The sequence below is a fragment of the Schistocerca cancellata genome, chromosome 6 (genome assembly GCF_023864275.1).
Source record: "Schistocerca cancellata isolate TAMUIC-IGC-003103 chromosome 6, iqSchCanc2.1, whole genome shotgun sequence".
In the NCBI taxonomy this organism is placed as follows: domain Eukaryota; kingdom Metazoa; phylum Arthropoda; class Insecta; order Orthoptera; family Acrididae; genus Schistocerca; species Schistocerca cancellata.
This window is the reverse complement of record NC_064631.1, coordinates 45,914,139-45,931,520: the sequence shown is the minus strand read 5'-3', so window position 1 is coordinate 45,931,520 and position 17,382 is coordinate 45,914,139. Positions and strand designations below refer to the sequence as shown.

The following is a 17,382-nucleotide window of genomic DNA, read 5'->3' as shown; positions in this document are numbered from 1 at the left end:
ATACGGAGCTCCATCGCAGTCTTTAACACTGGTAGCATGCCGCGACAGCGTGGACGTGAACCGTATGTGCAGTTGACGGACTTTGAGCGAGGGCGTATAGTGGGCATGCGGGAGGCCGGGTGGACGTACCGCCGAATTGCTCAACACGTGGGGCGTGAGGTCTCCACAGTACATCGATGTTGTCGCCAGTGGTCGGCGGAAGGTGCACCTGCCCGTCGACCTGGGACCGGACCGCAGCGACGCACGGATGCACGCCAAGACCGTATGATCCTACGCAGTGCCGTAGGGGACCGCACCGCCACTTCCCAGCAAATTAGGGACACTGTTGCTCCTGGGGTATCGGCGAGGACCATTCGCAACCGTCTCCATGAAGCTGGGCTACGGTCCCGCACACCGTTAGGCCGTCTTCCGCTCACGCCCCAACATCGTGCAGCCCGCCTCCAGTGGTGTCGCGACAGGCGTGAATGGAGGGACGAATGGAGACGTGTCGTCTTCAGCGATGAGAGTCGCTTCTGCCTTGGTGCCAATGATGGTCGTATGCGTGTTTGGCGCCGTGCAGGTGAGCGCCACAATCAGGACTGCATACGACCGAGGCACACAGGGCCAACACCCGGCATCATGGTGTGGGGAGCGATCTCCTACACTGGCCGTACACCACTGGTGATCGTCGAGGGATCACTGAATAGTGCACGGTACATCCAAACCGTCATCGAACCCATCGTTCTACCATTCCTAGACCGGCAAGGGAACTTGCTGTTCCAACAGGACAATGCACGTCCGCATGTATCCCGTGCCACCCAACGTGCTCTAGAAGGTGTAAGTCAACTACCCTGGCCAGCAAGATCTCCGGATCTGTCCCCCATTGAGCATGTTTGGGACTGGATGAAGCGTCGTCTCACGCGGTCTGCACGTCCAGCACGAACGCTGGTCCAACTGAGGCGCCAGGTGGAAATGGCATGGCAAGCCGTTCCACAGGACTACATACAGCATCTCTACGATCGTCTCCATGGGAGAATAGCAGCCTGCATTGCTGCGAAAGGTGGATATACACTGTACTAGTGTCGACATTGTGCATGCTCTGTTGCCTGTGTCTATGTGCCTGTGGTTCTGTCAGTGTGATCATGTGATGTATCTGACCCCAGGAATGTGTCAATAATGTTTCCCCTTCCTGGGACAATGAATTCACGGTGTTCTTATTTCAATTTCCAGGAGTGTACATTGTCGGGTTGACGCAATGCTCCGTCCTCGTTTCGTTCCTGTATACCAGCCTGTCTCCTTCGCCGATTTATATTAATGCAGGACCGAAATTATCTACACTTCTGTATAAAGACAGGTCGTCCTTTGACGCTGTTACCGAAAATCTCAAAGTTGTTGACGGATATGCTTCAGATTTTTCGCTGTGTTGTAATATACATTCAGACGGTCATAGGCTAAAATAAATACATAAATATATTTAATGTATAAAATGGGAACGTTGTTACCAAGTATCTCGAAAACTACTTCTGACCTCAAATTGTGATACGAGACTCTAAGAAACGTTCGAACAGACATTACATTACACATTTCTGTAATACATACATATATAAAAAGGAAGCTTTGTTAGCAATCGTCTCGAAAAGTTAACCGATTCACTTAAAATTTTACATGATACTTTAATAAACATTCAGGAAGACATACGTGGAAACGCTGTTTGCAAAAATCTCGAGAAGTTCTTCACTGATTTACTTCGAAGTTTTCCGTAGGGCTCGCTCCGTCATATGCTACATAATGGATACAATACATATATGTCCACTTTATATATAGGAGACACATTGTTATCAAAGATCTAAAAAAGTTCTTTACCGATTTACTTCAGATTTGTGTATGTTACTGCAATAACCACTGGGCGAATATACGCTATAAATTTTTCAAACAAGAGGTTTTCTCTTACAACAAGCTGCGAGAAAGACACTGTTGTGCTGTGACGTACAAATGTGCGGTTTCATTTTCTTTTTTGGGGTCAGTTTAGAACGACATTTAAACCAATTGTTTCTGAAATACATATTCTTTCTACTTATAAAAAATTTTGAAAAAGAAATTGTATACACAACAATGTGCTGTTGTATTTTCTTCCTACGCCTGGTTCTCGAGATATAGTACGAACCGAAAATGACACTTGCAGAAAGTCGTCTACAAAGAAAATAGACTTACAATGCAGACTCTTTGAAACTACACATGAGACATGCAACAGAGAGAGAAGTACTGATCTGTGTTGCACTGGACTTATTTCAGGGCAAATATATTTTGTGCAAATGGTTGCAATTTTGCTCTTGAATTTCTCTAACTTACATTTCAAACCAGTTCAAACAATACATAGCGTAGCATCAAGAAAATACTCTGCGGCAATAACTCAAAATCAGTTTATGTTTAAAAAATATTTTTGTTGTTACAAAAGTACACTGGTATTGTCACTTTTTTAAAAAAATTCTTGCTTATAGTATATAATTTGAAGGGTATGTTGATAATGGTTAAGCTTTGTGCAACAATTATACAATGTTCTAATTAATTTTATTTCCGCACATTGGAAGTCAATGGCCTTGCCACGTTCAATATGCCGGCTCTCAGCCGATCACCGAAGTTAAGAAACGTCGGACCATCTCAGCACCTGGATGGGTGATCGCCTCGGAACTCCAGGTCCTGTTAGCTCAAGGACACACAAGTCGGCGAAGTGGCGACCAACTGAAAGATTTGCACCGGGCGTTGCGCCGCACGACATTATTATTCTATAGCGTAATACAGGACTTTAAAAATATTGTTAGTCACTAACGCACACCTCTATGATGTCACTCGACTCAGAGGTAGTTGATTCTGGTGGTGTAAGAAATATTGAGCATCAGTATTTGTCTGAACGGGGGCGAAAAGTGGTGGTGTGAAGTTTCGGATCACTAGGTTTCGTGCGACTATCAGCCAATTAATTCCAAACCTTTCCACAGAATCTCACGGAGTGAGGGCATATTACCCTGTTGATGTTGATCCGGCACGTTCAGCCCGGCGGTCTCCATACGTACTATTCGAGACTACCAGTTCATGCACCGGACCCTAGTTTCACTCCTTCCTGTCACCCATTATTAATCGAGATAAACAAGACACTTTCAAAAATGGTTCAAATGGCTCTGAGCACTATGGGACTTAACATCTATGGTCATCAGTCCCCTAGAACTTAGAACTACTTAAACCTATAACTAACCTAAGGACAGCACACAACACCCAGCCATCACGAGGCAGAGAAAATCCCTGACCCCGCCGGGAATCGAACCCGGGAACCCGGGCGTGGGAAGCGAGAACGCTACCGCACGACCACGAGATGCGGGCCATGACACTTTCGTTACAGTCATCTACACTGAGCAGATGCTCTTACGACACAGTTATCATACACCGCGTGGGAAGTGCCCATTGTAGGTGGAACAACGAATTCCTTTCAAATTACTTGGCTGAACAACCCCTCGACGTCTTCCGGACAACAATGCCACAATAATCTGTATACGCTATAGATCTGCCCCAGACAAATGATTAATCATTCTAGCGACGATACGGACCGCCAATGGGGAACTACATTGACGTAAGCGATACTGTCAAAGGGCAGATTGACATGCACAGGGCGTGGAACGAATACTTCGAAAAAGCCGAGCTGACTGGCTGTTCGTGTGCTTCTGTCATGAGCATTCACGGAAAGTCGTTAAAAAAGCGATAAAACCACGAGTAGGTGTCAAGGTTCTGCACGTCGACCCTTCATCACAGAACGTGGTTGTCGGAGGACTGCCTGCTTTGTAAAGCAGTACACGTGGCGAAGTACAGTGAATCTCACGACACAGTGCAATGCTCGTGCAGGTTTAAGTGTTTCTGAGTAGACTGTTGAACACATATGTTGAACATGGGCTTCCACAGCAGACGACTCATATGTGTTCCCATGTTGACTCAACGACGGGGTCATTTACGAATATAGTACGCAGGGAATCATTAGGTTTGTCCAGAGTGGACCATAGATCTTTGTAAACGTGTCTCCTGCTACGATGAATCACGTTTCTTGCTACTTCAGGCTGATGGTAGTGTCCGGGAATGCCGTCGTCCAGACGAACAGGTCCCATGAAACATGCACCACGCCACGGACGGAAGCTGGGGACGAGGGGGGCAATATTACGCTATGGAGGACATTAAACTGGGCTTTCATGGTAAAGGGAAGGTACCATGAAGCCGCAGGCTATGAAAACATTATTGTGGACCACTTTCACACTTGATGTATTCCACGATGTGTATGACATCTTCCAACAGGTAAACTTCCTTGTCACAAGGCGACAATCGTGATGTAGTGGTTCGACAAACATGATAGTGAACTGACGTTCGTGCCATGGCCACCAAATTCACCTAACGTGAAACAGATGAAATCCATCTGGGACGCCGTCGGGTGCCAGTTCCTTGCCTACAAACCATCCGGCCGTAATTACGAAAATTGCGTGACCAGTGCATAGACATGTGCTGCCACATACGTACGGAAACCTGCCACCGACTTGTCAAATAAATGCCACGAGAATCGCTACCGACACGCTATTAAGAAGGTATAAAATAAACAATAAAAATAACACCATGATTATGAAGAGAAACTACAAGCCAGTCATGGGGGAACAATTTTAAGTAGAGCGTACGTTAGTAAGAAGTTTGCTGCTTCAAACAACCATTTGTTTTACCTCACAAAATAATTACAAATTCTCTCTGGGAGGGAGATCACGAGAGGTGGTTGGCGCAGCTAGGTCCAGGTGATAGGTAGCCAGTACAATTAACGGGGCGCGCAAGGCGTCGGCCACCTGTTGCTTTCGAATGTTTAAGTTACGCGACAACTGGAGCGCATCTGCCTACAGCCCGTCGCACGGGCAGAGGAAGGCCGTTCTACAGCAATTCGGGCACAGTGCTTTCAGGAGAAAAGCGTGTAGGTACATAGGTTCAAGCTACATGTCAGTTCAGTCGTATGCCCTTTCCGTAATGCGAACGACGGGGACGCGAGATTCGTAGGAACAGCGTTGATGTTACCGCCGCGATACAACGAAACTACACTCCCTGAAATGGAAAAAAGAACACATTGACACCGGTGTGTCAGACCCACCATACTTGCTCCGGACACTGCGAGAGGGCTGTACAAGCAATGATCACACGCACGGCACAGCGGACACACCAGGAACCGCGGTGTTGGCAGTCGAATGGCGCTAGCTGCGCAGCATTTGTGCACCGCCGCCCTCAGTGTCAGCCAGTTTGCCGTGGCATACGGAGCTCCATCGCAGTCTTTAACACTGGTAGCATGCCGCGACAGCGTGGACGTGAACCGTATGTGCAGTTGACGGACTTTCAGCGAGGGCGTATAGTGGGCATGCGGGAGGCCGGGTGGACGTACCGCCGAATTGCTCAACACGTGGGGCGTGAGGTCTCCACAGTACATCGATGTTGTCGCCAGTGGTCGGCGGAAGGTGCACGTGCCCGTCGACCTGGGACCGGACCGCAGCGACGCACGGATGCACGCCAAGACCGTAGGATCCTACGCAGTGCCGTAGGGGACCGCACCGCCACTTCCCAGCAAATTAGGGACACTGTTGCTCCTGGGGTATCGGCGAGGACCATTCGCAACCGTCTCCATGAAGCTGGGCTACGGTCCCGCACACCGTTAGGCCGTCTTCCGCTCACGCCCCAACATCGTGCAGCCCGCCTCCAGTGGTGTCGCGACAGGCGTGAATGGAGGGACGAATGGAGACGTGTCGTCTTCAGCGATGAGAGTCGCTTCTGCCTTGGTGCCAATGATGGTCGTATGCGTGTTTGGCGCCGTGCAGGTGAGCGCCACAATGAGGACTGCATACGACCGAGGCACACAGGGCCAACACCCGGCATCATGGTGCGGGGAGCGATGTCCTACACTGGCCGTACACCACTGGTGATCGTCGAGGGGACACTGAATGGTGCACGGTACATCCAAACAGTCATCGAACCCATCGTTCTACCATTCCTAGACCGGCAAGGGAACTTGCTGTTCCAACAGGACAATGCACGTCCGCATGTATCCCGTGCCACCCAACGTGCTCTAGAAGGTGTAAGTCAACTACCCTGGCCAGCAAGATCTCCGGATCTGTCCCCCATTGAGCATGTTTGGGACTGGATGAAGCGTCGTCTCACGCGGTCTGCACGTCCAGCACGAACGCTGGTCCAACTGAGGCGCCAGGTGGAAATGGCATGGCAAGCCGTTCCACAGGACTACATCCAGCATCTCTACGATCGTCTCCATGGGAGAATAGCAGCCTGCATTGCTGCGAAAGGTGGATATACACTGTACTAGTGCCGACATTGTGCATGCTCTGTTGCCTGTGTCTATGTGCCTGTGGTTCTGTCAGTGTGATCATGTGATGTATCTGACCCCAGGAATGTGTCAATAAAGTTTCCCCTTCCTGGGACAATGAATTCACGGTGTTCTTATTTCAATTTCCAGGAGTGTATATATTTGAGTAACATCCACTCTGTTTTAGACGCGTCAATTGCGTTAAAGTTCTCGAATTTTCGACAGCTGTCACCTCCATCAACGTCAGGAGTTATCCTTATATTTGGAGAACTTTGTGGTTGAAGTTTCAGTGAGTCAAGAGAAAGGACGCAGCCGGCAGTCAATCGCAGTTCGATCTCTAGCGTCACGTGCTCACTATGTTGAAGGATTTATAGGTAACTGCATATGCAGAGCATTGCCAAGCATCACTGTTCCCGTTACACCAATGTGTCAATTGTAAAATGGTTCTATTCGAAATATAAAACCATACACTGTCGGAAATGGATATGTCTCATCATTATGTGAATTATAATCTATGTTTTTATGAAAGAAATTCACACATGACATTCGTAGATGATCAAAGACGTTGAGGAGAGTTGTCAAATATTTCTGTCGAAGTAAACCTAGCGGGGCTAGCTCTGGTATTTAATGGCTTAAATTATCTAAGATGTGTACACATTAAAAATATGCTTAGTCAGCTGTAAGTTAACAAAGGGAAAGAATACAGTACTATCCCGGTACAAGATGAGTAACGAACATCTGCAGCACGTATCACTGTTTATGTCCACCGACGAGCCAAACCGTTACCACCAACTGCTTAATATCATGCTCGTTCACCTGCTCTGCACAACACAGCGGCATTTCTGCGTGGCATGGATCTGACAACTCATTGCTACGATTCAGCAGGTTTTGCAGCACCTAATGCCTGATGCAGTTCCCGTAATTACGGGCATGTGGTGGTTTGTGAGCGGAAGTCATGACAATCCGCCGCACTAAGACTACTCATCGTGTCTACTCCACACCCAATTTCAAATTTCTGGCTGGATTAATTCTAATTTTTAATATGTTGCATATTTTATTAGTTGTCCGAAAATTTTAATAAGAAGATGTATACCAATACATATTGTAAAGGTAGTTCAAAAGATCTACGCCAATACAAGAATCCAAATAATTGGGGATATTGAAGAAACAACAAACGTTATTAATTTAGGAGTTCGACAACGTTGCAGCTTCCCTCCACTGCTTTTTAATACATATACTGACGACATTATACGCCAATGGAGAATGAAACTGAAGGACTATGCATATAACTTCAACCGAAAAGATTACATTATGTCTTCGTTATTCGCAGATGACCAAGTGTTTATTTCGAATAATGAAGATTGACTCCAGAGAGCTGAATACGAACATGCGAAAGATGCCAGATATGTAATATGTGAATATCAATACAAAAAACAAAAGCCATGGCTTTCTGTGGAGAAAATAATATCAAAACTAATTATAGACAACAAGATTATAGAGCAAGTAGATAGATTCAAATTTCTGGGATCCATACAGGGGAGACCCAGATCAAAAAGACAAAAGTGAGAAATTTAACTACTTAAATGGCACTATCAGGACAGCCCTCCAACGTAAAGTAAGAACAGAAACATATCTAAAATGTTATAAAGTTATGTCACTACCAACTTTACTACTTGGAAGTGAATCTTGGGTAATGAAAAAGAAAGATAAAATAAGATTACAAGGCAATGAAATGAAATTCCTCGGGTACAAGCTAGACTACAAAAGAAATATAGATATCACGGAGGAATTAAATGTTTTCGATATAATCAGTAAGACTGACGATTACCGACAAAAATGGATATCCCATCTGTTACGAATGGACAAATCGAGATTGTTGTTGTTGTTGTTGTGGTCTTCAGTCCTGAGACTGGTTTGATGCAACTCTCCATGCTACTCTATCCTGTGCAAGCTTCTTCATCTCCCAGTACCTACTGCAACCTACATCCTTCTGAATCTGCTTAGTGTATTCATCTCTTGGTCTCCCTCTACGATTTTTACTCTCCACGCTGCCCTCCAATACTAAATTGGTGATCCCTTCATGCCTCAGAACATGTCCTACCAACCGATCCCTTCTTCTGGTCAAGTTGTGCCGCAAACTTCTCTTCTCCCTAATCCTACTCAATACTTCCTCATTAATTATGTGATCTACCCATCTAATCTTCAGCATTCTTCTGTAGTACCACATTTCGAAAGCTTCTATTCTCTTCTTCTCCAAACTATTTATCGTCCATGTTTCACTTCCATACATGGCTACACTCCATACAAATACTTTCAGAAATGACTTCCTGACACTTAAATCTATACTCGATGTTAACAAATTTCTCTTTTTCAGAAACGCTTTCTTGCCACTGTCAGTCTACATTTTATATCCTCTCTACTTCGACCATCATCAGTTATTTTGCTCCCCAAATAGCAAAACTCCTTTACTACTTTAAATGTCTCATTTTCTAATCTAATTCCCTCAGCATCACCCGACTTAATCCGACTACATTCCATTGTCCACGTTTTGCTTTTGTTGATGTTCATCTTATATCCTCCTTTCAAGACACTGTCCATTCCGTTCAACTGCTCTTCCAAGTCCTTTGCTGTCTCTGACAGAATTACAATGTCATCGGCGAGCCTCAAAGTTTTTATTTCTTCTCCATGGATTTTAATACCTACTCCGAGTTTTTCTTTTGTTTCCTTTACTGCTTGCTCAATATACAGATTGAATAACATCGGGGAGAGGCTACAACCCTGTCTTACTCCCTTCTCAACCAATGCTTCCCTTTCATGTCCCTCGACTCTTATAACTGCCATCTGGTTTCTGTACAAATTGTAAATAGCCTTTCGCTCCCGGTGTTTTACCCCTGCCACCTCCAGAATTTGAAAGAGAGTATTCCAGTCAACATTGTCAAAAGCTTTCTCTAAGTCTACAAATGCTAGAAACGTAGGTTTGCCTTTCCTTATTCTTTCTTCTAAGATAAGTCGTAAGGTCAGTATTGCCTCACGCGTTCCAGTATTTCTACGGAATCCAAACTGATCTTCCCCGAGGTCGGCTTCTACTAGTTTTTCCATTCGTCTGTAAAGAATTCGTGTAGTAATTTGCAGCTGTGGCTTATTAAACTGATAGTTCGGTAATTTTCACATCTGTCAACACCTGCTTTCTTTGGGATTGGAATTATTATATTCTTCTTGAAGTCTGAGGGTATTTCGCCTGTTTCATACATCTTGCTCACCAGATGGTAGAGTTTTGTCAGGACTGGCTCTCCCAAGGCCGTCAGTAGTTCCAATGGAATGTTGTCTACTCCGGGGGCCTTGTTTCGACTCAGGTGGTGGTGGTGGTGAGTGTTTAACGTCCCGTCGACAACGAGGTCATTAGAGACGGAGCGCAAGCTCGGGTTAGGGAAGGATTGGGAAGGAAATCGGCCGTGCCCTTTCAAAGGAACCATCCCGGCATTTGCCTGAAACGATTTAGGGAAATCACGGAAAACCTAAATCAGGATGGCCGGAGACGGGATTGAACCGTCGTCCTCCCGAATGCGAGTCCAGTGTGCTCGACTCAGGTCTTTCAGTGCTCTGTCAAACTCTTCACGCAGTATCGTATCTCCCATTTCATCTTCATCTACATCCTCTTTCGTTTCCATAATATTGTCCTCAAGTACATCGCCCTTGTATAGACCCTCTATATACTCCTTCCACCTTTCTGCTTTCCCTTCTTTGCTTAGAACTGCGTTTCCATCTGAGCTCTTGATGTTCATACAAGTGGTTCTCTTATCTCCAAAGGTCTCTTTAATTTTCCTGTAGGCAGTATCTATCTTACCTCTAGTGAGATAAGCCTCTACATCCTTACATTTGTCCTCTAGCCATGCCTGCTTAGCCATTTTGCACTTCCTGTCGATCTCATTTTTGAGACGTTTGTATTCCTTTTTGCCTGCTTCATTTACTGCATTTTTATATTTTCTCCTTTCATCAATTAAATTCAATATTTCTTCTGTTACCCAAGGATTTCTACTAGTCTTGTCTTTTTACCTACTTGATCCTCTGCTGCCTTCACTACTTCATCCCTCAGAGCTACCCATTCGTCTTCTACTGTATTTCTTTCCCCCATTCCTGTCAATTGTTCCCTTATGCTCTCCCTGACACTCTGTACAACCTCTGGTTTAGTCAGTTTATCCAGTTCCCATCTCCTTAAATTCCCACCTTTTTGCAGTTTCTTCAGTTTTAATCTACAGTTCATAACCAATAGATTGTGGTCAGAGTCCATATCTGCCCCTGGAAATGTCCTACAATTTAAAACCTGGTTCCTAGATCTCTGTCTTACCATTATATAATCTACCTGATACCTTTTAGTATCTCCAGGATTCTTCCGTGTATACAACCTTCTTTTATGATTCTTGAACCAAGTGTTAGCTATGATTAAGTTATGCTCTGTGCAAAATTCTAACAGACGGCTTCCTCTTTCATTTCTTAGCCCCAATCCATATTCACCTACTATGTTTCCTTCTCTCCCTTTTCCTACTGTCGAATTCCATTCACCCATGACTATTAAATTTTCGTCTCCCTTCACTACCTGAATAATTTTATTTTATCTCATCATACATTTCTTCAATTTGTTCGTCATCTGCAGAGCTAGTTGGCATATAAACTTGTACTACTTTAGCAGGCTGGGCTTCGTGTCTATCTTCGCCACTATAATACGTTCACTATGCTATTTGTATTAGATTACCCGCACTCCTATTTTCTTATTCATTATTAAACCTACTCCTGCATTACCCCTATTTGACTTTGTGTTTATAAACCTGTAGTCACCTGACCAGAAGTCTTGTTCCTCCTGCCACCGAACTTCACTAATTCCCACTACATCTAACTTTAACCTATCCATTTCCCTTTTTAAATATTCTAACCTACCTGCCCGATTAAGTGATCTGACATTCCACGCTCCGATCCGTAGGACGCCAGTTTTCTTTCTCCTGGTAACGACGTCCTCTTGAGTAGTCCCCGCCCAGAGATCCGAATGGGGGACTATTTTACCTCCGGAATATTTTACCCAAGAGAACGCCATCATCATTTAATCATACAGTAAAGCTGCATGCCCTCGGGAAAAATTACGGCCGTAATTTCCCCTTGCTTTCAGCCGTTCGCAGTACCAGCACAGCAAGGCCGTTTTGGTTATTGTTTCAAGGCCAGATCAGTCAATCATCCAGACTGTTGCCCTTGCAACTACTGAAAAGGCTGCTGCCCCTCTTCAGGAACCACACGTTTGTCTGGCCTCTCAACAGATACCCCTCCGTTGTGGTTGTACCTACGTTACGGCTATCTGTATCGCTGAGGCACGCAAGCCTCCCCACCAACGGCAAGGTCCATGGTTCAGGGGGAGGGAGGAAATCGAGATTACCACTACATTTTTGGCGATATACTCCTTAAGGTAAAGGACGCATTGGAAGACCTGCAAAAAGGTGGAAGGACCAGGTGTAGCTGCAACAGGCTGAAGGAAAGCCTAATGCATGACGGAAGGAGAGGAAGAAGAAGATTAGTTGTTCGAGGATTTTACAATATTATCAACTGCTACACTCATTTGGAGTCACATTGTACCTTACGGAAGATTTTTCCGGGTTAGGAAGGAAATGTCTTTTGCATATTCCAGCTTGCTACTCACATCTTATCATTAGACTGTACAAGCCATTGAGAAATCCTAGTTTGTAATTTATTTTAGTAACAAAATATACGTAACATTGATAAAAAAAATTCCCCATTAAAATACTTGCAGAATCTAGTTACAAAAAGTTAACTAACACGACAAATCAAAATATTCTGTAAACTATTTCAAAAAAAGTATTATATTTTGCGATAAGCACAATTGTTATATAATATTGAAATTTCATAAAAACAAAAAGTGGTTGTATAAATATTGTTGAAAAATATTGTTAAAAGTGATTAATTAGACTGTGTTACAGCGTCAGTCCCAAAACCATTGTTAGTCTTCCCACGCAAATAAATGCAATTAATTTTTTTCTGAATTAACTTAGTAGCTAGCTATTTTAGAAACATTATACTTTTCACATAACATGTATGCTTTTCTTCGATTACACATAAATTTTTAATGAGTCTTCATAAGTTTAGTCCTGAAATATTTTTACATTAGTCCATTCACTTAACTCTTTTTCACATAAATGTCCATTACATATCAGTGTATCTTTGGAAAGCAAATATAAAATAAAAATATTGTATACATTTAACTCTAACCAATTTTAAAAATTTTGTGGCCGAGCCTTAATTTCTGCATCTGTTTCTGCTGCTTAAGGTGCTGCTTATCGTAAAAATTTTTGTCTTTTGGTGTCTAGTTCTTTTTTCTCCTGAAGTAGTCTTTTTTTGTCTTTCTTGTCCATCTGTCTTGTTTTTCTCTTCTTCTTTTCTTATTCTCAACAAATTCCACATATTTTGGATAAGTATTTTGTGCAGCGTGAATGAGGCTCTTAGGGACTCAAACACTGTGCACACAAAGACCATTCTGTACAGCATCGTGAGGAACCTAGAAAGTAACAATACTTTCCTCGTGTTGATTCTCTGCTAAGCAATCCGAATTAACAGACAAACCTCTTTCAAGGGCAGCATTTTGGTGAGAAAGGAGCGTACATTCTCCACAATGGAAAGAAAATTTGGACAAGACTTAGGCGAGTCTGCGATGAGAGAAAACCAGAATTTATTCAGAGTCTGTGTGTCCGAATTGAACTTTTTTACTGCTTCAGTTGGATCAGGCAACTTGCTGATATCTTGCTATATTTTGTCTGCTTTTGCTCCAGAGAACCACAGCCCCTGGCGACTTAACGCATCTGAACAAGACACAAGTCATTGCTCAGCTGTTTCTGGCTTTCTGCTATAGTACCTGGCTCAAGACGAGATGGCCTCGTTAACTTAAAAGAAACAGGAGATCTATCCATCAGTTTTTTTAACGATGGCCAAATACGCTTCACGGCACTGATTTCTAAACTGCAGCACTTGTAGTTCTGACAAATTCTTCACTTCGGTACTTAAAGCATGGTTAGTTTGGAAACGTAAGTTGATTTCTTTGGCAGGTAACATATGCTGATGTGATGGAAGACCAACTTCTGATAACGAAGTTGTATTCTCTAACACACTTTTCTTTAAAACTCTGTCCATTACAGAAGTTTCTAGATATGTAAGTAAAGGAAAGCTACCATCGGCTTTTCTGACTGAAAGAGTTTGACACGGGTTCAACGAATGTCGCAGCAGTAATAACAAAAGATAACTTTGCTGGGAGAATTTCATCTTTCAGAGCGCTTGCGAGAACTTTGGACTTAAGATTATATTTGTCCAGAGGATTTTTTGAACCTTCTTTCTCAACTGTTTCAGTCCAATTTTTTCAGAAACCTAGCTTTATATTTACTGTCGCGGCTACTCTCACATTTTTATCCCATCGAACTGAACAAAACTTTAGAAGAAAACACGATGCAGTCAGCAAGAAGTGTCCTATTCTAGATTGCGAATCTTTGAAAAGAAAATGTAAACTACTCAAAAATTCTGTTATTTTCCACTGTGTAGCTTTCATGCCCTCTTTAAAAGCACCATGTACCACATGCAAGTCACAACTACCTACATCAATGAGAGTAGCACTACTAGGACTTTATCCCTTAGCTAAGAATTAAGTTTCCTTCAAACCTTTCAGTTTAATGCTGCATCATTCATAGACAACTGACAATTTTTTTTTTTTTTTCAAATTAACTTCTCCTATTCTTTTCAAACAGATTTTCAGATTATTTGCTTTAGTGCTATTGAGAAAAACGGAAGAATATGTTAGTAACTGTCCAAGCTTCTGGTCGAAATAGCGTACTAGGTATCCATTTATTGCCGCTGGGACACCTTATTTAAACTTTCATCAAGACCAACTATTATAAAAGAACATATTTCAATATCTGCTGCAATTTGGTTTCTAAAATACAGAGATATGCCCTGTGGTGTGGTATATGCTAATTTTTCCTTTTTTAATTGCATTTTCGTTGCAATTTCACTATCAGGGAAAGTAGTTTTAAAATTTGTAGCAGGGTCTGATGCGCTTCGAAAAGAGAAACGTCTTTCAGCTGCAATCAAGCACCACGATATTTCTGCTTTTGTTAACATTCTCCTGTAATACAAATTACTTGAGCCCACTTGTTGACAGTCTGGCTGGTTCTGGTGTTACAGATGTGATTCTTGTTGAGAACTGGACACTTGTGCTGCCACTGATCATTCTCTGCCTTCTAGCAAAGAGAATACGTATTGGAACAATGGACATTGTACATGCTTGTCGGGTAAATTCAATAATAATTATATCCTCTAAAGTATCCCACCAATAACACCACTTTCTGCAGTGTTCTCCGGTAACTGTTTGAAAAATACTTTTAATTTCACAATTTTTGTTGAAGTATCCATATAATGCTTGAGCCGATTTCATATAGTATTACTCTGGCGAACAGTTCTTCCCACTGATCCTACGTTCATACTTTTATGACACCATGTGCAACATGCAGGGATTTTAGATTTTGGATAGGCCCAAACCCAAGGATACTCCAACTCATAAAATGGATTATATCTAGTGGTTGACATTTCAGTAAGTGCCATAATACGCAGCAAATTCTGTGTAGTGGTGTTTGTTGCCAGCATGAAGGCAACTAATTGTTTAAATATAGGATTTAATTTATTTTAAATAGTTTTAAAAAATGGATTTTTATCATTTTTCCGCAAAAAAATTTTTGATTCAATAATTAGATCTACTTAGATGACCACCTTGGGAAAAACACACCAGTTTACCGCACCGCACGTGAATTGAATTCTTGGCTAGTTAAAAAAAATTCGTAAGTGCCGCAATTAATAATGTGTTATGTACACAGATAAAGCATTCCTTCACTGTGTATCGGCTTCAAAAATTAATTAAGTGATTTCTTTCCGCGTGTCTACTATTACTACACTAGCATTTTAATTCGCATTAAATCATTCTTACAAATCGATACATAAGGCAACAAGAAACGAAAGGTTATCAGATTTTCTGACATTAATTCTGCAGACTACAACACAACTTTTGTAATCTAATTAACAATACCGTTAACGTACTAAATTTTGTTTAAATTGTACCAACGTGCTATAAGTTACCTTTTTTCAGTACACAATCATCGCTCGACACAGTCCAGCAGCAAAAAAGAAGACTGGACTACACGCAGCAGCGAATAACAAACAACGTGACCACGCGCTACTATGTTTTTTTCCGTTTCCTGTGGTGCGTGTCTTGAGATCACCTTGTTTTCTAATCCTGCTGTTTTATGAGACTGGCACACTTGTTTTGTGTTTAATGATGTTTAACATACCATGACTGCGTCACGTGCGCGTAGCTTTTGTACAGCATACTGCAGCAGGAGATATCACCAACTTTATAATCGAAGTTTACCGGAAACAACAAGATTAAGCAAAAAAATAAAATTATCCGGACATGTTACGCCATGTTTGGAGAAGTGAAGTCACAAAGTATCGCCCACAGAACATTATCACTACCATAATAAATTTAATTCCTCTTCAAAATAATACGTAGGGTTCATTCCAAAACGTTAATTTAAAACATATAGAATTAAAACTTAAAAATCAAATTCCTTCGTTTTTCCCGGATTTTTAAAGACGGGGAAAAATCCCTGGTATTTCCCGGTTTTTTAAGATTGTTAGTGCAGTAGATGCCCTGATATAAGCGGTATACCAATTTCCAAAGTTCTGAGGAAACTTTCGGAGAGTACAATTACACGAAACTAAGAATCCCGAAAGTGGGGAGAAATTATAGAAAATTCCAACCTGTGTTTAACGCAGGATACTTTCCAGTGCCTTGCGTTGGGGCTTGTCGACATGGACGCGTTTGGGTATCGACCATGGTGACTGCAGAGAACATTTCAGCTAGTAAAAGTCACTCGTTCACAAGCTGACCATACCCACTGCCAATAACTCCAACACTGTTCCAGAGATCTTACGTAGTACTGCAAAATAAATGAAGGTTGAGTAAAGACGACATAAAGGCAACGACCCTCTACCACGAAAATAATAACAGGTACACTGTCTTTCTTGATTGGTAGCAGAATCGACTCAAGCAAACAGTATTTTCCCCAATTATATTATAGCCATTCTCTCCAGATGTCTCATCCTAATTTCATTGCTAAAAACCGACTTGCATGACCTCGACCGCTCAGCCTATGATACAGTATGTCTGGTAAAAGACAAGTTACGACGTTGACACACCAACATAATTGTTTGAAAACGTAGTTAGTGTGGCGTTTGATACGGGACGGCTTGAATGCATATTCGTATTGTTCTGTTCCACTTTGCTTTGACGTCTTTACTGTTATCCCGCATCTGTACTTTGAAGACTGAGTAGTTGTGCAAAATTCTGAGGTCAGTGAAAAAAGTTTGTTGTTCAGATGTTACGACACTGAAATCTTTGTGCTTTTGGTCGTATTATATCGATGTTCTGTTTCTTCGTGTTACCAAAGTTCCTCTCTTAGAGCTTGAATTCAATTTCGTGTCTTGGTATGGCGCGAAGTTTTGAATGCGAATAGCTCATATCGCTGTTTTTGGGATGTGCGATTTATGTTCTGAGCACATTTTCGTGCGGCTTGGAGCGTTCGAGGTCACGCACTTCCTTTGTAAGTGAAATACCGATAATAGTGAGCGCACATTTTGATAGCATATCCCGAAAATTGGGACATTCTCAAAGTTGTGACACATTTTTACTATTGATGTTCTAAAATCACACACAAGGACTTTTCAAATTTTCAGACGAATGCTTTTAAAATGATGTAATTTACTAAATAGGAATTTGTTTCAAGTGAGGCTGCAGCGATTTAACAAGTGGTAATGTAAACATATTATTATTATATATTAACATTTAATACATTTATTGCTATTACTATTATTGATACTACTGTGTGGGAGCAGGGGGAGAAAGCACGAGCTGTGAGATACCTCCCGGAAGCCAACAGGGA

At 42.4% G+C, this 17,382-nt stretch overlaps 1 protein-coding gene across 2 annotated transcripts in view; it reads right to left on the bottom strand.

Annotated features, from left to right (window-relative positions):
• LOC126190750 (junctophilin-1) overlaps nucleotides 1-17,382 on the bottom strand; it is a 960,015-nt gene that overhangs the window by 234,719 nt on the left and 707,914 nt on the right. The gene's annotated exons all lie outside the window — the stretch shown is intronic.